Source organism: Gadus macrocephalus, chromosome 4 (assembly GCF_031168955.1).
Source record: "Gadus macrocephalus chromosome 4, ASM3116895v1".
NCBI lineage: Eukaryota > Metazoa > Chordata > Actinopteri > Gadiformes > Gadidae > Gadus > Gadus macrocephalus.
The window spans coordinates 24,784,854-24,810,192 of record NC_082385.1 but is presented as its reverse complement, the minus strand read 5'-3'; the positions used below and the strand labels follow the sequence as shown (position 1 = coordinate 24,810,192).

The following is a 25,339-nucleotide window of genomic DNA, read 5'->3' as shown; positions in this document are numbered from 1 at the left end:
TCATAAGCGTATGACAACATAATTTCACTCACAAGTGCTGTAATCTTTCTAAGTGCTTCCCTCCATAATCGATTATGTGAAAACATGATATTTTATAGTGAATAATAGAAATTAAAGAAATAGACAGGTATATGATGATACTGAAACATGATATATGATTCTATAAATCTTATAATGAATGATAGATGTAAAAGAAAAAGGATAGATTTGTGATGATACTAAAACATTATATCGTCGCTGTCCGATGAAAACCGCGTATGTCCATTTTTGCCGATTTTGAGATTTTACGATGATAGTTATGTCCAGGTTCATTTCCGTATACAGTATGCGTCATGAACCTAATTGACCAATGAAAAGTTGTGAAACACGTCATCTGATTTTCAAGTATATCCATTTGGTGTCAAAGCTGTCAATCCCGCCGCGTATCTCCCGCCCTGTGGAGTCATCTCATTAGCGTCTCTGGAAGCGCATCATCGGGTAGCCGAATAACACTTTGAAGTTAAGGTATTTAGTTTTTTTGTCAACTGTTCTCAAGTTTATTCTAGTTGCAATATAAGATGAAGTAATTTTCACTGAATATTTTTTATTGTGAACCTGACTGACGAACGTAAATAAAGTAGGCTAAATAGGGCTGTAACGTAGCCTGTCTCCGCCCGCCTAAGTACTTCCGCTCAATTTGAATTTCCCTTCAGTACTCTCTGTACAAATGAAATGAAATGAAGTGAAGAGTACGAGAGTCTGGTAGAACCAGGCTAGCTGTAACGCGTATCGAAACCGAAATCACGACACTCAAAGCCACGAACCTGTCTCGCGGTGTGAGAAGGCAGAAGCACGATACGCCCTTTCTAATTCTCTGGTAAAATTGTCAGATTGAAATTTGCTAATTTGTCTAAATAATAGTCTGCTGACACCGCCCCCTCTTATTGATGCCGTAAGTTTGCGAAGAGATGCCCTCTCTGTGATGACAGCTCTCCGTGGATACGGAGGATTTCATTTCTCCACAGCCGTCAATGTCCTCATATGCGATATGAACGACATTTATCCAGAGTGGGCCTTGTGTGATCCCTGTTGCTTGTGTGATCCCTGTCTCTATTGTTTTGTGTGATTTGACCGGCAGTTGGTCTGCCGGAATCGTGAACGGAATCGTTCGCTTCTTCACTAGACACTGTCTAGTGAATAAGCGAACGATTCCGGTAGAATAAAGTACCCATCCTGTCAATAATCGGTGGCCGCTTCATTCCGACCTTCATAACGAGGCATAGTGTTACGAGTAGCGTATGTGTGTGCGAGAGAATGGCAGTGTGCGTATGTGTGTGTGTGTGTGTGTGTGTGTGTGTGTGTGTGATTGACGTCAGCGAGTGAGTGGACGAGCGAGGAGTGACACAATTACGGTAGGTCTAACGTTACAACCTCTGTATAGCTTGTTAGTGTACTGATTCATTATCGCTTCATAGTTAGCAGGAGACATAATTATGAAGGGACAATTAATCAGTACACTGATTTTCATACTGACAAGATTAATAGGCTATGCTCAGTTTATTAAATAGCCTTAGGTTGGACGTAGGCAATTAATAAACTTAGCGTAGCCTATTCATCTGTCAGTATGAAACGCGACTTGCCCATTCATGATCGGAAGAACGCGTATCGACCACCGTTACTGTAAAATATGCACGTATGTCCATTTAAACTAGATTTTGGTAAAATGTGAACTATACCATCACACTGGCAATATTACGACTACATTTAAAGATGACGTACCAAGTATGACAACGCTACGTTCAACTGCTTTGAAATTAGGGTGTTTTTTTCATTTCCTGAAAAGTAACCGTTTTGGATGTACGCGAGTTTCATCGGACAGCGACGATATATGATTCTAAGATGTTTAACTAATACATGAATAAAACTGATACATAAGTAAAACTGACATAAGTAAATCCATCCTTTTTAACATCCTCCAGCCCCTGCTGGTAAAACCCCCACCTTTCCCTAGGCCTTGGTAATTCCCCAACAGCCCCTTCCTCCCCCGCCCTTATCCACCCACAGATCTCTCCACCTCCTCCCTGTCTCCTGGACTCCAAGAAATCGACCTTACTTGACAATGCTCATAGCTTCATATATTGCCGCGAAGGGGTTACATTGTAATGAATGGAAAAACCCCTGCGTCGAAAAAATAAGCAAAAGGGTACCCTTTTGCGTCAGAGACTGAAGCCAAAGTCACTGACCGCTCGTCAAAAATCGACGCGCTCGGAGTGAGAATGTGTTGCTCGTAGAAGCCAATGCGATTCACTGTTCGCTAAAGACGGCTCGTTTGGATGAAAACAATGTTGTAGCAGGTTCTCTGGGTTACCACACTCAATTGTGTCCTCCGTTAATATGAAGCTCTCCTCTCTTGTTAAAAAAAAGAATTCAGCAGCGGCGGTAATATTTCTAGGTATGGCAAGCCATCCCCGCCAGAAAACGCCATAATTTAGTCGCGTATCACCTTCATTACGCCGTAAAAAACGCCGTAAAATGTAGAAAAACGCTGTATTTTACGCCGCAATTAAGCCTTTCAAGAGCGCGCGTAAAAAAGCGCTGTTTTGAACATCAAACCGCACGTAAAATACGCCGTGTTTGTGCACATCTCAACGGTGTAAAATACGGAGTCTCTCTAGTATGCTAATAATCTCCGACCTTCTTTTCTCTCAGCCAATGCATTTGAAGTGTTTGCGCCCAATCGCTGAACAAGACAAGCAGACCAAATCAGTTTAGCACAGATCTGCTTTGAGGAGTCTCATTTCAGTTGTAGCGTCATATAGATATATATTAGTAAATCCAGTTCCAACAGTGTGGTCACCGTGGCCGTGGCCCAATCGATAGAGGCGCTTTCTCTGTAGGCAAGAGGTTGTTTAAAAAAAAATAATAATAATACATATAAAGACGTTTCAAACGTTCCATCGAGTCTCTCGCATTCTACAATGGCCAGCTTTATTGGTTCCCATGGGAGCCGGCGACTTAGTCTGCGACTGGACGATCTGAAACTAAATCGGAAACTAGATTTCTTCTTCGAAGGTTGTGCTCCACACAGAACCTCCTCACCTTCATAACAGAGTACTTCGGGGCACCAGATTGCTTTAGAGCGGTACTGATCGCGTCGTGTCTTTCCAGTGTCAAATAGTTCACGAATAAAATCACCATAAGGTTCAAGTGCGGCCATAACTAAGGCTAAATATAGTTAGACAGTCTATTGCTGGTTTAGGTGGTTGGTTCTTTTTTCTTCACTGCGTTCTGCCTTCTGGTGTAGCCTCTAACTATAAATGTATCTATTTTTGTAGGCCCTATTTGTTTTTCTGTTTCGGGTTTTAAAAACCAAGACACAAAACACACAAACACAAAATCAAATGCCGTTTATTTGTTTATTCCTTTTGCCCTTTTTCAGTTTCAAAACCAAATCAGAAAAAACAATACTGTTAATTGTTTTTTCTGATTTTGTTTAAAATCGGAATATTCAAAGAACGAACCATGCACGGATTCTCCTACCTCATCACTTTACTGACACACACAATGATGGGCTGATGGGCCTCTTAAGCCTATCAGTTAGGCTACTTGGCTCCCCAGTTCATCAGTGTCTCTCTCTATGGCTCCCTCTCACTCCTTTCCACTGTGTATTTATATCGATTGAACAACAGGATGTAACGATAACTCCACGAAAATAAAGGCTCCATGGCGTGTAACAAGACACCTAGATGATCTGGCTGGCTGACTAAGGGCACTGAATTTGGAACTTATAACACAGGAGGTCTGGCTTGCAGACTAAAAAGCATTGTGATCATAAGAGGGTGACCATTTGACAAAAGCACAAATCTGACAATAAATGGATTTGATCCAACAACCTCTTGCCTACAGAGCAAGCGTCTCTATCGATTAGACCACGGTTATCACAACGTTGTAACTGCATTTACTAATATATATATATCTATATGACGCTACAACGAATGCCAAATGAGAGGAGATCTGTGCTGAACTGATTTGGTCTGCTTGTCTTGTTCAGCGATTTGGCGCAAACACTTCAAATGCATTGGCTGAGAGAAAAGATGGGCGGAGATTATTAGCCTACTAGAGAGCCACCGTATTTAACGCCATTGTGATGTGCACAAACGCGACGTATTTTACGCGCGGTTTGATGTTCAAAACTGCGCTTTTTATGCGTGCTCTAGAAAGGCTTAATTCAGGCGTAAAAAGCAGCGTTTTTTTTGCGTATGACGACGTAAAATACGCTGTTTTTCTACATTTTACGGCGTAATGAAGGTGATACGCGACTAAATGATGGCGTTTTCTGGCGGGGATGGCTTGCCATAGATACGCGACTAAATTATGCAGTTTTCTGGCGGGGATGGCTTGCCATACAGTTTTTCTACATTTTACGGCGTTTTTTACGGCGTAATGAAGGTGATACACACTGTAAACCCGAACTTGTTGGTTCAACTTAAAAAAAAACTAGTGTCCATGCTGCCTTGAAATTGTATGTCAAGACAACTAAGACAATAAGTTAACATAAATAGATATTGCTATTTGACTCAACTCCATCTTCAGTCCATATTCCTCGAAACCATTAGGTGACATAACTTAACCTTGAGTCCATACTACATCAATTCAATAGTTGATTAAACTTAAATAGCATTATGAGTAACATACATTTTTTTGTTGATGTAACTACAAAACTAGTGAGTTGTACTTACCTTTATTCACTGATTGAAAATAAAGCCCAATCAAGATTACTTATATGTACAAGTTGATTTAACTGATATACTAGTGAGTTGTACCTACTTCCTTGTTATTTGGATAACCGTTCTGTCGGACTCTCGTCTCTGGTATTTCTACAACGAGACTCGTATTGGGGGTTATCTCAGCCAAGGTTGAGAATGAATTGGGGGGAAGGAACTTTGGCTTTGACTCCCTCAAGAACATGAACCACGACATGGAGGAGAAAGGGATTGTTGGCGGCGAATGTCTCCAGCTTGAGACCCGCTGAGGGACCACCGCCGGAGGCGGAGGTGCCTAAGCGCTGCCCGGCAACGATCCCTTTCTCCTCCTTGTCGTGGTTCAGTCTACTTCACATTGATGAGGACGTTGAAGAACCAGGAACGTCGGAGAACCCAACGCGGTCGTTTGAGATTCATAATATCGGCTCACACATCTTTTGGCGGTTATAATATATCTTATATGATATAGATATCTATGTAGGCTATATGATAATATTTTGATATAGAGCTCCAGGACTCCCGTGTGTTCTAGAATATTTACAGAACACGGCTAAAGGCTGTCTGCGCCTCGCCATTGCGATACATCCACTGTAAACAGAGCGAATGGTACCGTGGCTGCAAGCTGCTCAGGGCCACACCCCCACCCTCCTCCTTGACCCGCCTCGCTCCTCCTCATCTGCATTATAGCTACAGACACCAAAACAGCGCATTTGGGGGAAGCTCAATGTGCGACTGGCTCGGAGTGGCTGTAACTCTGCACCACGGCTGAATTTCGGGAACGTCTTTGAATACTGTGTTAGTTGCCCACTAATACTTATATTAAAGAATACATAAAATAGCATGTCATGGGACCTTTAACTGATTGAAAATAAAGCCCAATCAAGATTACTTATATGTATAAGTTGATTTAACTGATATACTAGTGACTGAGTTGTACTTACATTTATTAACTGATTGAAAATAAAGCCCAATCAAGATTACTTATATGTACAAGTTAATTTAACTGATATACTAGTGAGTTGTACTTACATTTATTAACCGAGCCCAATCAAGATTACTTAAATGTATAAGTTGATTTAAATGATGAATCCTTGCTCAGGATTTTTCTCAAAAGAATGACCATCCTTTACACCAGAGATTTTGGCAGTCACTGACCAAAAGTTTCATTGTATTATTTTTTTGCAACAAAACGCAACAAAGAGGGATATTTATGGGCGATTATCCCACACAAACTGACACTTTAAGGAACACACTCAGTAATTAGCTCAACTTCACCTCAAAACAAGTGAAAATGTGACAAAGTATGAACTTCACATCTGAATCAAGTGAAAATCGAACAAAGTTTGAACTTCACACCTGAAGTGGATACTTCACCTCTCAAAAGAAAGGTCATGCGCCGTTTTCAAAATGTACCGTAAACAAAGATAAGGTTGATGGACGCCCACTGAATACAAATAGTTTAGAAATCTCTCTCTTTCGCTCTCCTATCTCCATCTCCTGCTACCTCTATCCTTCTCTCTCTCTCCTGCTACCTCTCTCTTTAGCTACCTACCTACCTCTCTCTACCTACCTACCTACCTACCTACCTCTCTCTACCTACCTACCTACCTCTCTCTACCTACCTACCTACCTCTCTCTACCTACCTACCTACCTACCTACCTACCTACCTCTCTCTACCTACCTCTCTCTCTCTCTCTCTCTAGCTACCTACCTACCTCTCTCCCTACCTACCTACCTCTCCCTACCTACCTCTCTCTCCAGCTACCTACCCCTCTCTCTCTCTCTCTCTCTCTCTCTCTCTCTCTCTCTCTCTCTCTCTCTCTCTCTCTCTCTCTCTCTCTCTCTCTCTCTCTCTCCCTACCTACCTCTCTACCTACCTACCTCTCTACCTACCTACCTCTCTACCTACCTACCTCTCTCTACCTACCTCTCTCTACCTACCTCTCTCTACCTACCTCTGTCTCTACCTACCTCTCTCTCTACCTACCTCTCTAGCTACCTACCTCTCTAGCTACCTACCTCTCTAGCTACCTACCTCTCTCTACCTACCTACCTCTCTCTACCTAGCTACCTCTCTCTACCTACCTACCTCTCTCTACCTACCTACCTCTCTCTAGCTACCTACCTACCTCTCTCTCTCTCTCTACCTACCTACCTCTCTCCCTCTACATACCTACCTCTCTCTCTCCACCTACCTACCTCTCTCTCCAGCTACCTACCTACCTACCTCTTTCTCTACCTACCTACCTCTTGCTCCACCTACCTACCTCTCTCTACCTACCTACCTACCTCTCTCTACCTACCTACCTACCTACCTACCTACCTACCTCTCTCTACCTACCTCTCTCTCTCTCTCTCTCTCTCTCTCTCTCTCTCTCTCTCTCTCTCTCTCTCTCTCTAGCTACCTACCTACCTCTCTCCCTACCTACCTACCTCTCCCTACCTACCTCTCTCTCCAGCTACCTACCCCTCTCTCTCTCTCTCTCTCTCTCTCTCTCTCTCTCTCTCTCTCTCTCTCTCTCTCTCTCTCTCTCTCTCTCTCTCTCTCTCTCTACCTACCTACCTCTCTACCTACCTACCTCTCTACCTACCTACATCTCTCTACCTACCTACCTCTCTACCTACTTACCTCTCTACCTACCTACCTCTCTCTACCTACCTACCTCTCTCTACCTACCTACCTCTCTCTAGCTACCTACCTCTCTCTAGCTACCTACCTCTCTCTACCTACCTACCTCTCTCTCTACCTACCTCTCTCTACCTACCTCTCTCTACCTACCTCTCTCTCTACCTACCTCTCTCTACCTACCTCTCTCTACCTACCTACCTCTCTCTCTACCTACCTCTCTCTACCTACCTCTCTCTCTACCTACCTCTCTCTACCTACCTCTCTCTACCTACCTCTGTCTCTACCTACCTCTCTCTCTACCTACCTCTCTAGCTACCTACCTCTCTAGCTACCTACCTCTCTCTACCTACCTACCTCTCTCTACCTAGCTACCTCTCTCTACCTACCTACCTCTCTCTACCTACCTACCTCTCTCTAGCTACCTACCTACCTCTCTCTCTCTCTCTCTCTCTCTCTCTCTCTCTCTACCTACCTACCTCTCTCCCTCTACATACCTACCTCTCTCTCTCCACCTACCTACCTCTCTCTCCAGCTACCTACCTACCTACCTCTTTCTCTACCTACCTACCTCTTGCTCCAGCTACCTACCTCTCTCTACCTACCTACCTCTCTCTCTACCTACCTACCTCTCTCTCTCTACCTACCTACCTCTCTCCCTCTCTCTACCTACCTCTCTCTCTCTACCTACCTACCTCTCTCCCTCTCTCTACCTACCTACCTACCTCTCTCTCTCTACCTACCTCTCTCCATCTACCTACCTCTCTCCATCTACCTACCTACCTCTCTCCAGCTACCTACATCTCTCGCTACCTCTCTATAAAATCTTCTCAAAAAACAGTAAAATGTTAAAACTTCTAAATTGTTGAATGCTAGCTAAAGTTACAAATAGTGTAACAAAACGTAAATGCAACAAAACGCAACAATGTGCATTTCCAAAAAATGCATCAAAACTAACATCAACAATGTAAAAAGCAGCGTAAACTGCTTTTTAAGCTTAGTTTTTCTTCCTCAAGAGCTACCTCTCTCTACCTACCTCTCTCTCGCTACATACCTACATACCTCCCGCTACCTACCTACCTACCCTTCTCTCTCCAGCTACCTACCTACCTCTCTCTCTCCCTCTACCTACCTACCTCTCTCTCCAGCTACCTACCTACCTCTCTCTCCAGCTACCTCTCTCTCTACCTACCTCTCTCTCTCCAGCTACCTCTCTCTCTCTCTACCTACCTGCCTACCTCTCTCTCTCCAGCTACCTACCTACCTCTCTCTCCAGCTACCTACCTACCTACCTCTCTCTCCAGCTACCTCTCTCTCTCTCTCTCTCTCTCTCTCTCTCTCTCTCTACCTACCTCTCTCTCCAGCTACCTACCTCTCTCTCCAGCTACCTACCTACCTCTCTCTCCTTACCTACCTACCTACCTCTCTCCAGCTACCTACCTACCTACCTCTCTCCAGCTACCTACCTACCTCTCTCTCTCTCCAGCTACCACCCCTCCTACCTCTCTCTCTCCAGCTACCTACCTCTCTCTCTCTACCTACCTCTCTCCAGCTACCTACCTACCTCTCTCCAGCTACCTACATCTCTCGCTGCCTCTCTCTCTCTATGAAATCTTCTCAAAAAGCAGTAAAATGTTAAAACTTGTAAATTGTTGAATGCTAGCTAAAGTTACAAATAGTGTAACAAAACGTAAACGCAACAATGTGCATTTAGAAAAAATGCATCAAAACTAACAACAATGTAAAAAGCAGCTTTTAAGCTTAGTTTTTCTTCCTCAAGAGTCGGTTTTTTAACCCATGAACCAATGCAGAGCATTGCCCTCCACCAATGTCCATAAGCACCTTCTGAATTACCTCAAAAGTGTACCTAAGGCCTCTGGGGTAGTCTATGTTGAGAGCAAAGAGCAGACCCATTAGCAGTGCCACAGCAGTTGGAAAATCACTGATGCTTGGAAAGATGATTTCTTCCTCGAGGACCACTGCGAAACCGACCCGATCATTCTGTTCCACCATAAGGATACCGACTGCCATCCCCTTTGTCCAGTCCTCCTCTGCATCTGTGACCTACACAAAGTGGACAAATATATCAAAAAATATTAACCTTTATTTATACCCATGGGGAAATTCAGGTGTCATAGCAGCAACAGCAGTAAGCATGAAACACAGGATAGGTTCAATTTTATTTTATTTTATTTTTTGGTTTTACTTTACTTTTCTTTCATTGAAATATGAGCTGGGTGAAGTATTACAAATTAAATCACGAGGGACATTTTGAAACAGATGTACGGCAGACTATGCAACATTTAGGATAAAACATAGTAGAGTCACACATAAATAATCCTTTTCAATGTTCACTTCTGCCCCACTAGAATGTGTGGTGCTGGTTTATCTGGGGTGGTCCGTTTAGCTTACTTTGTTTTATCATAAAAATGTTTTATAGTCAGCCTTTAAGCATTGTTTTTACTGCATGTTCACATGAATATAGTTGAAATGTACATATTAATTTATTATTATTTTTACAACAGAAAGCATTTAGAAAATATTGGAAAACATACCTGTACTATCTTGTAAAGTTTGGCCACATCTTTTAGATAGTAGGGGAGCCCCATCAAAACAACTGCCCTTTGCCTTTGATTGGAACTCTGTAAAAAAAATAAGACAATAACCAACAAATGGGATATATTAGGCCAGAAATCAGAAAACAATTCCAAGTGATGTTATATTCTACTAATGTCTGCATACTTGTTTGAGTTAAAAAATAATCAATATGTTCTGAAAAAATTGATTTTGGACTAGAATGAAATAAATAACTTCATTATAGAAGTATGCAAAAAGCATTCTAGCTCAAAATGGGAGTCTACAAGGGGTTTTGGAACTATTGCTCTATGATCTGTAACACATGGGCAGGTATGGATTGTGTAAAACAGACTTATATAAACACACGTACGTCATTATCCAGAGTACTCAAAAGGCTGTTCAGCTCCACCAGCCCACTCCTGGCTCTGTACACCTCAAGAAACCACAGCAGATACTTGTCAAGGCCAGCGAAGAGGGAGCCTTTCAGGTCAACAGACGTAAGGTGAGCAAACTCTGCTTCAATCTGGTAGGCAGAAAACAAGCAAAGGAACACAAGCGATTGGCTGTTCATTCAATTTTATCACTGTAAAACATTTTTTTTTAATCAATGTATGCTTTAATAATAATAATAATAATACATTTAATTTAGAGGCGCCTTTCAAGACACCCAAGGTCACCTTACAGAGCATATAGTCATCATTCAAAACTATGTAAAACAGACTAGTCAGTATACCAAATTATTCATGACTCATATAAACTATTCTTAAATAAATTATCTAGCAAATCAGTTTAAAATCTGATCCTCCTAACCTCATCTGAAATAGAAAAAATACTTTTACCTGACGTTCAGAGAACAGTGCTGGCCATCTTGCTCTTACGTCGGCCACAGGTGGCTCATCCTCCACAATTTGTTTTCTCCAGTAAAGAAAAGGTGTTGGTCATTATTTATTTTATTTGCTGCCAATCAATTTTCCTCTTCTTCATTTCGGTGACCATCTCCGTTCTTTCGTCTTCGAGGGAACGTTGTGTTTTTCCCTCAGGGATGTCTGGTAGGAAATTTACTTCAGATTTTCTGGCCCTCTTAAGTTTTCCTTTCCCAGGTTTACCTGGAGAGCGCGAGTTTATCTTGAGCTCTGGGCATCCAGCCAATCGTAGCTTCTGTCTGAAATTACCCATTTTAAACTTCAAACTAAATTTCCAACAGTACCAACCATTGACCGACCCTGGTTCCCTCAGACATGGATGTTTTTCGACGAGAGCTTGTGACACCAAATCATATTCCTCACGTGTTGGGTATGGGTTGTGGACATAGATGGCTTCTGCTATTTTATCCAAAATGTCAGATTTTGCGTCTTTGGAGATTTCAAGAAGGGTTCCATCTTTGTGGAAGGCTTCATTTCCGAAAAATGAATGAAAAAGTAGGAATTTTAAATGGCTGTGGCAGCTGACGAGGACGACTGGCAGAGGGGCTGTGGCTTTCCTCAGAGGATGTGGTTAGGCTTGCCGTGTCCAAGGTTGAGTCTGTTTGATAGGATTCTAGATTCTTGCTGTAGACTTTCAAAGTCACTTTGTCCTTAGGCAGCTCTGACATGCAACTCAAGTTGCAAAGCTCATTACCGAACTCTGGATCTTGGAACTGCACCACCAAGTCACCTTCCAGTCCAAGCATGTTTTTTAGCATCAAGTGAAGGCCAATAACAGTCTCTGGCATATTATCAATGGTTATCCTCCGGATGTCATCTTGGCTAAGGATGACGCGCAGCAACATGGTGAATCCCAGCTAAAAAAAATATTGTTACAAAAATGGTTGTGTCATGATCAAATATTATAGGTACGCCTTATGCATATCATCTGAGTAACTTCAAATTGAAATCAAATTTTCAATTGCACCTTCGCAGTAGAAGAGTGCACTGTAAGGTGTTGGATTTTTGTCCTGCCAGATTATGAATTGTGTTTTATTTAAACCCTATATGTAATACTGAAAATAGGTTTTCAAATTTTCTATCTTGGTAGCTATGGTGGCCCCTTTGATTACATTCAAGTTTACAGAGCCTAGGCAGGGTTTCGGCCGCCTTATCAACACACGGCTGCTTAATTATAATTTTTTTAATGGTGAATATTATAGTTTAGTATAAAACAATCTAAACTATATTCACTCTCCGTGTAAAGATCAGGCTTCAGGGCAACAGTCTGACAGCTTCCATGAAAATAAGCATGATCTATACCATAATACCACCTTTATAAAAGAGTTGCACCCCCCCACCTAAACTAACACATTTTCTGCAGGAAACCCTGGATTACCTTTAAGAGGAAAGTACCGCACACATCTCGTTTTTCACATATTTATTAAATGAAAGGCAACGTTTTGGCAATCAGATCATCATCAGGCATGCATGCCTGATGTGATTATGATGACCAAAATGTTACCTATCATGGAATGAATAAGTTAGAAAACAAGACCAGAGATAATTTTGAATGTTTATTTTGGCGGTGAAAGATGAGCTATAGAAAAGTATAAAACATAAGGTAGTCTTATAATCAAAAAAGGCTTCAGGGTTAGTTCAGGGTTAATGCACAATTATAATTATCCACAAGACAATCAGCAAAATTATTACCTCAGTGCTTTAGGGATGCCTTGGGACAAACCAGGTGTCTTCTTTGCACGGTGTAGGCTGACAGGGGGGCGTAGTGGTTCAGCTCTGCAGGTTCGACCACAACAAGTTGGAGATCATCAGTGCTGCATACTTCAAAATATCCGAAGTGGTCCAGGTACCAGGTGGAGAAAGGTTGAAGAATAAAGAATGCCTTGTTGTCCACTACCACAATGTACAGGATTTGACAGAAGTCAGGGAGTCCACTCGTGCTTCCAAATTATACAAACATGCCCTTTACATATTTTGTCCCATGTATAAAGGCTGTTGTGGCAAGTGATACAGTGGCCAGATTACTGAATTTGTGCTGAATAGCTTGTTTGACTAAGGTTGACAGATTTTCTAGGGAACTGTATGTTGCTCTTTCTACTTCCACTGCTGGCTTGTACAGGCATGGCATGTCAAAAAAGTATGCCAACATAAGTTGGTGTTTGTTGGCCAAGGACAAAACAATGTTCTTAAAGTTATTTAGATCCCGGGCTGCTTTCTTGAAGAAGCTATGTTTAGCTTCAAAGCGAAATGTCCAGAAGTCCACCATGGGTCCAAAGCAACGAATTAGACCGGGATAATGTTTGGGTTTGAGTTTCACATCAGGAAACACTTCTATTAAAAGTTTCCTATGTTCAAAGATCTTTGCTTCAAAGTAAGAGAGGCTTTCTTCTGTGAAACTGGACGATACCAAGATTTCAACAATGTCTTTTAGTTCGAGAATCACAGACCAAGCGTTATCATTTTCAGGAACAACCTCACCAATAATTAATGGCAACAACCTTAACAGAGTCGAATTCTCATGGCCATTCCATCCTATTGTTCCGACCAAATGAAAATTTACTGGAATTTTCTGAGGACAATTGGTTTTGTCTGAAAACTTATATGGGAAGTGCTGTATGGCAGTATTTAAATGATCTACAGTGAAATATTTATTTTCAATTAATTCTTTCAAACACAAACACAGCTCAAAAGGTACAATGCCTTCCAAAAGATCGTGCAAAAAGTCAGGTGGAAACCCTGTGATGCAATGAAAGTACTGTAGTTCATTTAGAACACAGTCCCTTTTTACCCCATTGACACTTTTCAAAGTCACATTGTCCTTAAGCTCAGAGAGGTCTAGGTTATTTGACTCTCTTGTTCTCAATACAAATGCACCACTTCTTACAGAACAAGTTTGAATATCTTTTCGACCTGCAAGGCAAAATCTGCAAAACTTGTCCACATTAAATGATTCTTGAAAGCCAGCAAAAGAATGTGCCACCAAATTATCTGATGAAATGTATATTACTGTGCCTCTCACACTAGTGCCTAATCTGTTAATGTAAATTCCTTGATTTTCAAGCAATTTTAGGTCTCCCAAGATTGACACATAAACCAATGTTCGTTTTGATGACAAATCTAAAACAAATTCAACTGGGTTAATAACACTGAAGTTCTCTTTGAAAAATGATAACCTTCTTTTGTCAGTTCCCAAAGACCCACCTTCTGAAAGACAGCTAAAATGATTAGTCTAGCACAAAGTATCTTTAACTATATTTAAAGTGCTTTCATCAATGGAACAACCATGCTGCCTCAATACTTTATCAAGAGTATTTTTGTTTAGCTCACCAACTAAAACACCAATATCCCTAAATTCTGTAACTATTTGCTGAACTGCTGTCTTTGAGACATGCAAAACTGTTTGCAATCGCAGAAGTAAAGATGCAAGTCTAGCATGAACTGTATCAGTGTTTACTTCATGCTCGGTTATATTCTCAATCTCAACCCCCGAAAATTCAGCATCACTGATATCTGACTGCACTTGATCAACCAGGTGCTCCTCATTTACATTTGTTTGAAGAACAAGCTCAGATTTCTTGCAGTGTGACATTGTTATGAAATCGACTTTTGTGTGAAGTAAAGGTAAAGTAAACACTTGATTTGAAAGAACAATGATTAAAGGGGCAAGTAACAGTCTCTTTACTTTTCAAATGTTTCCCAAGATGAGAGAAATACTGTTTTATATTCACTGATTCATTGAAATCGCATAACTGACAGTTAATTTTAAAGTTTAAATGTCCAGTAGGTTCATGCTGTGAAACTCCATGTTGTGTTAAGTGGTTTTTCAGGGATCGCTGTGATCGGAAAACTAGATGACAGTCACTGTAGATACAGGGCAATGGACAGTTTCTTCCAAAATGTCCATGGACAGCTCTATAATGTTCAATTATTCTTCTACGATTTTCGGAGAAGTAGGTACAATACTTACAAAGCCAACTCATTTATGTTTGCATTCTACCATTTCAAGCATGTCGACCTGGAAAAAGAAATAAAAGAGAATTAGGACAGATATGCAACTTCAATAAGCATTTTATATTTTCCACATAGCAATTTACAAAATAAAAATTGGTAGTTAAATAACCATTTCATATTTTCCTATTTACACAAAACAGTATGAATATTTGTACATTTTAATATTTTTACATAAAAATTAAACACAGTAGCACCCAGAAGCCCTGAACAGCAGCCAATGAATATAAAAAAACAACCTGTAAAAGACTACAGGTGAGCACAATAAACACCTGAACAAGACCTAATTGAATTAATAACTTTTAACACACACACTGCGCGCGCTCATCAAGCCTGCGCGCGCGCATCAAGCCTTATCTGTTTTCACCCAAAAAATGGATGGGGCCTACATGACAGGTCTGAAGGCCCTCCCTCGCCCCTTACTATTGGACAGGCAAGCATTGCTTTTAGCATTTAGCTTCTACCAAGTACACCCGGATGTAGCAAGCACCTAGCCTCCAAGCCATATAAACGGGGGTCCCCACAGAGAAACACCTGCTATATATAACAATCATATTTCCACTCGATTAATTATGTGTAACAAGAAATAAACGTTTAGCGACCATAGCTATATATATACACTGACTAGATATCACCTGAGCTGCGCTGTTCAGTGGCACGTATGCGGCAATGCCGCTGCCATCTTGCCGCGTGGTAACCAACCGGGGCAGAGGTCCATTCACGTCTAAAAATCCCCTTATTTTAAGGCAATCTTCAAGCGGGTCAAACGTGTGTTCTTGGTAATGATAGTAAAAAAATAAAAACACTTATTGTTTTACCATCAACACAGGTCTGACGTATGTCAGAAACCAACCCGCTTGAAGATTGCGTTGAAGATTAGTTAAACGTTTGAACGAAGGTTAACGGTTAAATATTGAATGGGCGGACAACTCTGCCGTCCGAGAAGTTGTGTCTGGTGTGTAAACAACCAGGCGACGAGACATACGAGGCTTCGACGGTGCTCTGTGTAGGCCGCTACGTTATGTATGGCAGCCATTGTATAGGTGCTTCGTGTAAAAAGCTACTAGTTTAATTTATTTAAATTATTTTTTTGCCGCCAGTGACTATGAAAAGTAGTACGACAGAGTATTAGGGCCACACGTGAAGAAAAAATATATTTTTGCCGAGACGAGATTAAAATCGACACGTCGACTTTAAAGTCAACATGTCGACATTAAACTCGAAATGTCGAGAATAAAGTTGAAATGTCATGTCGACTTTAATCTCGACGTGTCCATTTTCCGTTCCTCTGTCAGCACGCAGACGCTCCGGGCATCCTCCCAAGCGTGCAGCGGATGACACGAAGTAGTCATCTGCTGTAGTAGTGCGGCATTGGGTTGCATTGACGGTTTTAGTCGCTATATTGTTTGGATGGAGGCCTACACCACAAACAATGACCCAAGGGTTATTGCCGACTACTTTGTGTCATCCGCTGCACGCTTGGGAGGATGCCCGGAGCGTCTGCGTGCTGACAGAGGAACAGAAAATGCACACTTGAGATTAAAGTCGATATGATGTTTCAACTTTATTCTCGACATTTCGAGTTTAAAGTTGAAACGTAGAGGAGAATCCGTGTATGGTTCGTTCTTTGAATATTCCGATTTAAAACTAAATCAGAAAAAAAAATTAACAGGATTGTTATTTGGTTTTTCTGATTTGGTTTTGAAACTGAAAAAGGGCAAAAGGAATAAACAAATAAATGGCATTTGTGTTTGTGCGTTTTGTGTGTTGGTTTTTTAAACCCGAAACAGAAAAACAAAAATAGATACATGTATAGGTATAGGCTACACCAGAAGGCAGAACGCAGCGAAGAAAAAAGAGCCAACCACCTTAACCAGCAATAGACTGTCTAATTATATTTAGCCTTGGTTATGGCCGCACTTGAACCTTATGGTGACTTTATTCGTGAACTATTTGACAGAGGAAAGACACACGACGCGATCAGTACCGCTCTAAAGCAATCTGGTGCCCCGAAGTGCTCCGTTATGACGGTGAGGAGGTTCTGTGTGGAGCACAAAATTCAAAGAAGAATTCTAGTTTCCGATTTAGTTTCAGATCGTCCACTCGCAGACTAAGTCGCCGGCTCCCATGGGAAACAATAAAGCTGGCCATTGTAGAATGCGAGAGACTCGAACGTTTGTAACGTCTTTATATGTATTTTTATTTATTTTTTAAAACAACCTCTTGCATACAGAGCAAGCGTCTCTATCGATTGGAACATGGCCACGGTGACCAAACTGTTGTAACTGGATTTACTAACATATATATATGACGCTACAACTAACAACAAATGAGAGGAGAATTCCTCAAAGCAGATCTGTGCTAAACTGATTTGGTCTGCTTGTCTTGTTCAGCGATTGGGCGCAAACACTTCAAATGCATTGGCTGAGAGAAAAGAAGGGCGGAGATTATTAGCATACTAGAGAGACGCGCCGTATTTTACGCCGTTGAGTGCACAAACGCGGCGTATTTTAAGCGCGGTTTGATGTTCAAAACAGCGCTTTTTACAGGCGCTCTTGAAAGGCTTAATTGCGGTGTAAAAAGCGGCGTTTTTTTGCGCATGATGGCGTAAAATACGGCGTTTTTCTACATTTTACGGCGTAATGAAGGTGATACGCGACTAAATTATGGCGTTTTCTGGCGGGGATGGCTTGCCATAGTATGATGTTAAAAACTGCGCTTTTTACGCGCTCTTGAAAGGCTTAATTGCGGTGTAAAAATCTGACCTTTTTTTTGCATGACGGCACGCCGTTTTTCAACTTTTTACGGCGTAATGAAGGTGATACGTGACTTAATTATACCGTTTTCTGGCGGGGATGGCTTGCCATAAAAACGCGCCGCTTTTTACGCCGCAATGAAGCCTTTCAAGAGCGCGCGTAAAGAACGCCGTTTTGAGCATCAAACCGCGCGTTTCTGCACATCACAACGCGCGTAAAATACGGCGTCTTTCTAGTATGCTAATAATCTCTGCCCTTCTTTTCTCTCAGCCAATGCATTTGAAGTGTTTGCGCCCAATCGCTGAATAAGACAAAAAAGCAGACCAAATCAGTTCAGCACAGATCTGCTTGTGACGATTTCTCCTCTCATTTGTTATTAGTTGTAGCGTCATGTAGATATATATCAGTGAATCAGATTTGAACCGTGTGGTCAGTGTGGCCTAATCGATAGAGACGCTTGCTCTGTAGGCAAGAGGTTGTCGGATCTAATCCATCTTTTGTCCGATTTCTCTGTTAACTTCTCGTGTCCGAGGTTCTTCCCTTTACTTAACATGAATGACGTTGATGGCTTTTAGGCGCTGTGGTGACCTTTAATCACTAAAATTGTTTTAGTGATAAAGGGATTTTTAGACTGGTTCAGCTGCTGCTCAATGACTCTCACGTTCCTCTGCTTGCGATCATTGCAGAGGAAAATTCAGAACACTTGGAATGCAAACTGCAAAATATTCATTAAATTAAATGGTAAAGTGTTGGTCGTCAAGCACATTGAGGAACTGGATAAATACCAGTGAATAAAAAACAACACTCAACAATGACACAAACTCAAAGTATTCGCTCAAATGCATCTGTAGACAATAGCCACATCGGGGATTATGAATAATGACACTCTGGAACTAAAGACATTTGAATATACAGATCATAATGCAATGGATTTGGAGCACGAAATAGACCCGGACAACAATTTTTTCTCTACCATCAACAACAACAGCCACTATTACACTGGGTAGCAGTTCAACCGGAGCATTAAGACCGATGGCAAATGATCAATTATTCACTTCAACAGCAGAAGCCTGTATGCAAATTTCACTTCTATCAGGGATTACTTAGATACATTTTCACAACCATTCAATATCATCGCAATATCTGAAACCTGGCTCAATAAGGACAGAGAACTGGACTTTGACATGGATGGTTATGAACTTAGTTATATAAATAGCCAAAATAAGGGAGGAGGAGGAGTAGCCATTTATGTGGACAAGACATTAAATTTCAAGGTGCTGGACAGTATGACAACAGTAGTGGAGAATGTTCTGGAATGCATATCAATGGAAATCTGCAAAGAAAAAAGATAAAATCTGATCATTAGCTGTTTATAATGGGCACCTGGCTCTACTATTGAGGTGTTCAAAGATTGGATGGAAGACATTTTCTCTAACAAGGGTAACAAAACCATTTTCATTTGTGGAGACTTCAACATTGACCTTCTTAATCCAAATAAACATAAAATGACAGAGGAATTTATAAACACAATGTACAGCATGAGCTACTATCCCATCATTACCAGACCTAGCAGAATCACATCACATTGTGCCACTCTCATAGACAATATATTCACTAATGACATTGAAAACAATACACTAAGCAGACTATTGATAAATGATATAAGCGACCATCTACCAGTTTTTACAGTTTATGACAGGAACTATAAGAATAATCAGACGAGTCAGATCTGAATAATCGATGATTGCTTTTAAAAGCAAAATGAACTGCAGGCACAGAACTGGAATGAAATGTATGAGAAAATAGACATTAACAGTGCATATGAAGAATTTCTCAGGATATTCAAAACATTATACAATAAAAACTGGCCATTAACAAAATATACAAGAAAAATTAAATACTCTGAATGTCCATGGATCACGAAGGGCCTACAAAATGCCTGTAAAAAGAAAAATACACTGTACCAGAATTTTATAAGGCTGAAAACTGAAGATGCTGAGAACTGATATAAAAACATATAAAAATAAGTTGACTAAAATCATAAGAACTAATAAAAAAGACTACTATAGGATTTTATTGGAAAAAAACTAAAACTATGTTAAAGGAATATGGAACATACTGAACAGTGTTATAAAAAATGGTTCTGGACTCAGAAATTATCCTAAGTATTTTTTGGTTGATGATAAGGAGGAGTACAATATGGATGTTGTGGCCAACTGCTTTAATATTTTTTTCGTGAATATTGGTTTGGACCAAGCAGAAAAAATTCCTGATCAAGGGTCATCTGAGCAAAGTATGGAAAAATGAATTAGTAGAAATGAGTTCCCTATGTTTCTCACAGCAGTGGACGAAAGGGAAATTGTTGATATTGTTTTGAATTGTATGGGTAAAAAATCGAATGATTGTGATGAGATAGATATGACCGTGGTAAAAAAAGTGATTGAAGGAATAACAAAACCATTCACATACATCTGTAACCTTTCATTCCAAACTGGTACATTTCCAAACAAAATGAAAATAGCAAAAGCCATACCTTTGTACAAATCTTGGAACAAACACCACTTCACAAATTACAGACCGGCCTCGTTATTGCCACAATTCTCCAAAATTCTTGAAAAACAATTAAATAATTGACTGGACAATTTCATAGATAAACACAAACTGCTCACTGATAATCAATACGGATTCAGAGCAAATAGATCTACATCAATGGCTTCATCAGATTCAGTTGAAGAAATCACTAATTCTATAGACCAAAAACAACAATCAATAGGGATATTCCTAGATCAAAAAAAAAACATTTGACACAATAAATCATGACATATTAATAAAAAAACTGGAACGTTACGGCATCAGGGGTATAGTGGGCAACTGGGTGAGGAGTTATTTGAGTGACAGGCAACAATTTGTGACACTTGGTGATTGTCCCCCTGTGTTTGGACATTGCTTGTGGTGTCCCCCAGGGGTCAGTGTTGGGCCCAAAATTGTTTATTCTTTACATAAATGATATATGTAATGTATCGAATGTGTTGAAACTTGTTCTGTTTGCTGACGATACAAATATTTTTTTTTCAGGTGATGATTTATATCAATTAGTACAGGCGATCAATTTTGAAATTAGCTAATTGAAATTATGGTTCGATATTAATAAATTATCGTTAAACTTGAGCAAAACAAAATTTATGTTATTTGGAAACTGCAGAACAAATGAACAAATAAAGATACAGATTGATGGCGTAGACATAGAACGAGTTAGTCAAATAAAATTCCTTGGTGTAACAATTGATGAGAAACTAAACTGGAAATCTCACATAAAACATATACACTGCAAGTTGTCAAGAAGCATTGCAGTATTATATAAAGATAAACAGGTTCTGGATCATAAATCATTACACATCCTCTATTGTTCACTGGTTTCACCTTATTTAAGTTACTGTGCAGAGGTTTGGGGCAGTAATTACAAAAGTATTACAATCCCTTTTTATTCTGCAGAAAAGAGCTGGGCATTTTCAATGCTGGGCATCATATCTGTGTCTTATTCATTGCACCCACACATAATAGGTCCATGATACCATGTGGGGTCATTTCAGACTCCTTTGCTTCCTAACACTTTGTGAGTTCCCTGGGTACACCAGCTGATGGGTCTGTGTATATACTGGGCATTTGATTCTCGTTTCAGAAACAGAAATATATAAAAAAACGAGTGTTAATTATTATTTCTGTTTAAACATTCAAAAAGGTATATACAAGGTGCTTTTCTTATAAAGTCAAAAATGGGCAAACTAATCTAAAATAATAATTGTTAAACATAGAGAATCATCGGGGTATTACTTCCATGGTCGGTAAACAATGCGACTGCTATCGCTCAGACCTCTCGCTTATGATGCTACAATGCTAACAATGCTAAAAAACAAGAATATTTCTGCATCCGGTACGTCATGAAGTAGGGCGTGGCTATAGACCCATGATGCGGAAGCATATCTCTCCTTGATGTTGCCCTGCGCCATTGAGCAGTTTACATAGGAATGAATAGGCGCCATTTTGGAATCCGTTGTCCATTTTATAATATGTCCATTGCCGTGTTCCAATACCCGTACTTCCATGATGGATCTTGCACCATTTTTAAAGTCAAATTTAAGACTTTTTAAGACCAACACATGCATAAATTAAGACCCAAAAAATTTCTGAACAATTATTTGATGGAAAAGGGAATTTATTGAGTCACTTATACACATCAACCGTAGCCGTAGTCAGAAAAACTAGCAGTAGTAGTTGTTGTAAATTCCCTATAGTTTGTAATATCGTATCGTATAATATATAGCGTTATTTCTATTCAGGCACTTTGGGCAGCCCAGGTAGCGCCGTAGGGTCCTAGAGTTACGAGTTGTACGGGGCTGCGCCAGAGCTCGTTGCGCGCGACCGCTTAACACGCCATGACAGAGAATGTGTTCGTGAAGAGTGAGTAATATTGAACTACGTGTATCTCCGTTATATAAATGTTATATACATTCCGTAACTCGGTTCCTTATAGTAGCCGTGATTTGTGTGGTTCTGTTACTGTGTTAATTGATTTACTCACGAACTGGGTAGCTAGTGTATTAGCCTGCACCTCGTGTAGCACGTGTGCGTCACGCAGCCGCACCATGTCGGCCGTTATATTGCACTATTGCATTATTGTGTTAACGTGTGCATGTGGCAGCTATTTATGCCAGTTATGTTTAGATAGCATTTATGAGATGTTGTTAGTACTAGAGCCCGGTGTTTTAGTAGGTAAATCTAGTAATAACTATTTGTCTATTTCTTATTCTGTCTTACAGAAAAACCATTCCTACATCATTCATTTATTCATACATCTGTTCATCCATTCCGTCATTCATTCGGTTGCTTATTGAAGCCATCATTGATGTCATTCGTCTGCAAGAGATATAAACATCCTGAACTGTTCCCTGTGTATGCGTCTACTCTCTGACCGGAGTTACCGTCCTGGATAAAGTGATCCAAGCAAACACACACATACATTCTACAATATTGGTCCTTCGAACCGGAATACTTCACCCACGACGGAGCCATGGACGCACAGAGAACAGCAGCAGCCGAAAGCGGAACACAAGGACGAGGAAGGCCGCGACAACTTCCAGCACACATGCAGGGCTATCAGGTCAGCTTACCACAGTCCCTCATGCCTTATACTGCCTCCTTCAAAGACGACATTGAGAGCGCCAGCGCACAGCAGCTGCGGTCACTCAGCCTGCAGACCGAGTCTGCCGCTACAGGTGACCAGCTATACACCGCGCTCGGGCCCCCTCCCTGTCCCTTTTCGCCAGGAGCAGTCGACGATAAGGCGAGTCAATGGGACTTAGCATCGGATGCTAGCAGTCTGCCCAGCCACCAGCACGTGTCTGTGGGGCTCCAATCGCCACCCACCTCCGAACAGAGCCGCTACAGTCGGCACTTAACAGAATACAGCTTCGATGCAAGCGGACCAGGTCCTCCTACGCAACAGCACACGCCATATACTGGTCTAGGTGTCCCGTCGAACCAATCACCTTGGTTGGACCCCCAACCAGACAGCCGTGTTATTCAGCAGCAGTCGTTATCCCCCCAGCCGGGACCATCTACCCAGCCTCAAGATAAGCTGTCGCTAACATCGTCGCTGTGCACAACAACCGCAGTATTGCGGTCTCAAACAGGTTGTACACTAGGCCAAAGGCAGCAGAGCTACACGTTGACTCAGTCCCTGCCATCAACAATAACTTCTGCACCGCTATTCGGAGCAGTTCCTAGGCCGCCAGTTCCCACTGCGACGAGTATGGTCATGACACAGTCTAACTCCCAGGCGATGCAAGCAGTGGGCCAACAACTGTCAACAGCAGCGGGGTACCAGCCTGCCTTCCATCCAAACCAGCATGTGTCATCGCCTGTGCAGATCATGTGCGCCAATATGCCAACGGCCGTACAGGCCCTATATCAGCCTACGCCAATGACACTTGCCCAGACAGCATATCAATATGCTCCATCTACGCCTGCACAGCCTACATATCAACCACAGACTGCATATCAATATGTTCAAGCTACGCCTGCACAGCCTACATATCAACCCCAGACAGCGTATCAATATGCTCCAGCTACGCCTGCACAGCCTACATATCAACCCCAGACAGCGTATCAATATGCTCCATCTACGCCTGCACAGCCTACATATCAACCCCGGACAGCGTATCAATATGCTCCATCTACGCCTGCACAGCCTACATATCAACCCCAGACTGCAACAGCGCAGTACCCCGCACACCAGCTACCAGCTGCAGCTGCTCTCCAGCCAGTGGGCCAGCACCCAGGAGGCATGCCTCAGCAGTTTACCTGTCAACCACCCACATGGGCAGTGGCGCCCTTACCATACATACCTGCTGTCCCCCAGCAGACAGCGTATCAGCCTCCGCCAGTCATCCCAACTCAGCCAGCCTATCAGCTGGCGCCTCTTCCACCGTACCAGCTGAGCCATCATCCACAACCGGTGTACCACCCCAAGCCTGCTCCAACAACTCAGCCAGCCTATCAGCTGGTGCCTCTACCACAGTACCAGCTGAGCCATCATCCACAACCGGTGTACCACCCCCAGCCTGCTCCAACAACTCAGCCAGCCTATCAGCTGGTGCCTCCAGCACCGGTCCAGTATGCCCTTCAGCCCCAGTATACACCAACACAGATGCCATCCACTCTCCAGCCTCCCAGGCAGCCAGTCCCAGTACCAAAACTGCCTAAGTTGGTCAACGACAATGAAAGAGACTTCACTGACCTTAAAATGGCGCTGGACCACCTACTCAGTCCCCACACTGAACTCTCTGAGCATTACAAGTACCGTGTACTTATGGAGCACCTGGTTCTGGATGAAGCCAGGTTGATTGCACAGTCCTGCAGGCATTATGCGCAGCCCTACACCGCCGCCATGCAGGCCTTACAGCGGCAATACGGACAGCCACATCAACTCGCACAAAGTGAGATTGCCACGATCCTGAACTCTCCTGACCTCAAAGCAGGAGATTCCAAAGCCTTCCAGAGCTTCGCCCTTAGCGTCGACCTGCTAGTGGGAAAGCTTACATCGCTGGAAGGGCCCAACGGAATGGAAGTGATGTCGACCGGCCATGTCGATCGGCTCCTGAGTAAGCTCCCTAAGCACTCGAGGGACGGCTTCGTAGAGCATCTACAGGTTCAAGGTCGCCTCAATACAAACAGCCTAAACCCATACAACCTTCGAGACCTCTCAGACTGGCTCAGGGTGAAGGCTGAAGCTCAAAGACTGTCCGCAAGAATGGCACAGCGCCATCGGACTGAAGGGCCACAGGCCCCCAACAGAGATAGGCAAGTTCCTGTGCCCAGGCCTCGCAACCTCTCAGTTTATCATGGCTCCGACAAGCCTAAACCTGACAGCCGTCAGCTTTCAGACACGTTTAGGTCGGAGGCCAAGCAGCAGAAGTTCGAGAGGATATGTCTGTTCTGCAAGAGTGCCGATCACTACCTATCACAGTGTCCAGACATCGTCCGGCACTCACCGGAAGAGATCGAGAAGTGGATAGCAGACGGCAAGCGTTGTCGTAAGTGTGGTCGTACCAACCATAAGCAAGATGCCTGCACCCTGAAGAAAGCGTGCAGTGAATGTCAGGAGGTTCACCTCAGAGTTCTCCATACCATCACCAAGCCAGGTCCCG

General features: G+C 42.0%; 1 long non-coding RNA gene across 1 annotated transcript; it reads right to left on the bottom strand.

Moving 5' to 3' along the window:
- Positions 1-7,552: 7,552 nt before the first annotated feature.
- LOC132456393 (uncharacterized) lies at positions 7,553-7,916 on the bottom strand. Its single transcript, XR_009525459.1, has 3 exons — positions 7,781-7,916; positions 7,677-7,708; positions 7,553-7,578 (listed from the first exon to the last, which is right to left on the bottom strand). It is a non-coding gene; the product is annotated as an uncharacterized LOC132456393 (long non-coding RNA).
- Between the last annotated feature and the right edge of the window lie 17,423 nt (positions 7,917-25,339).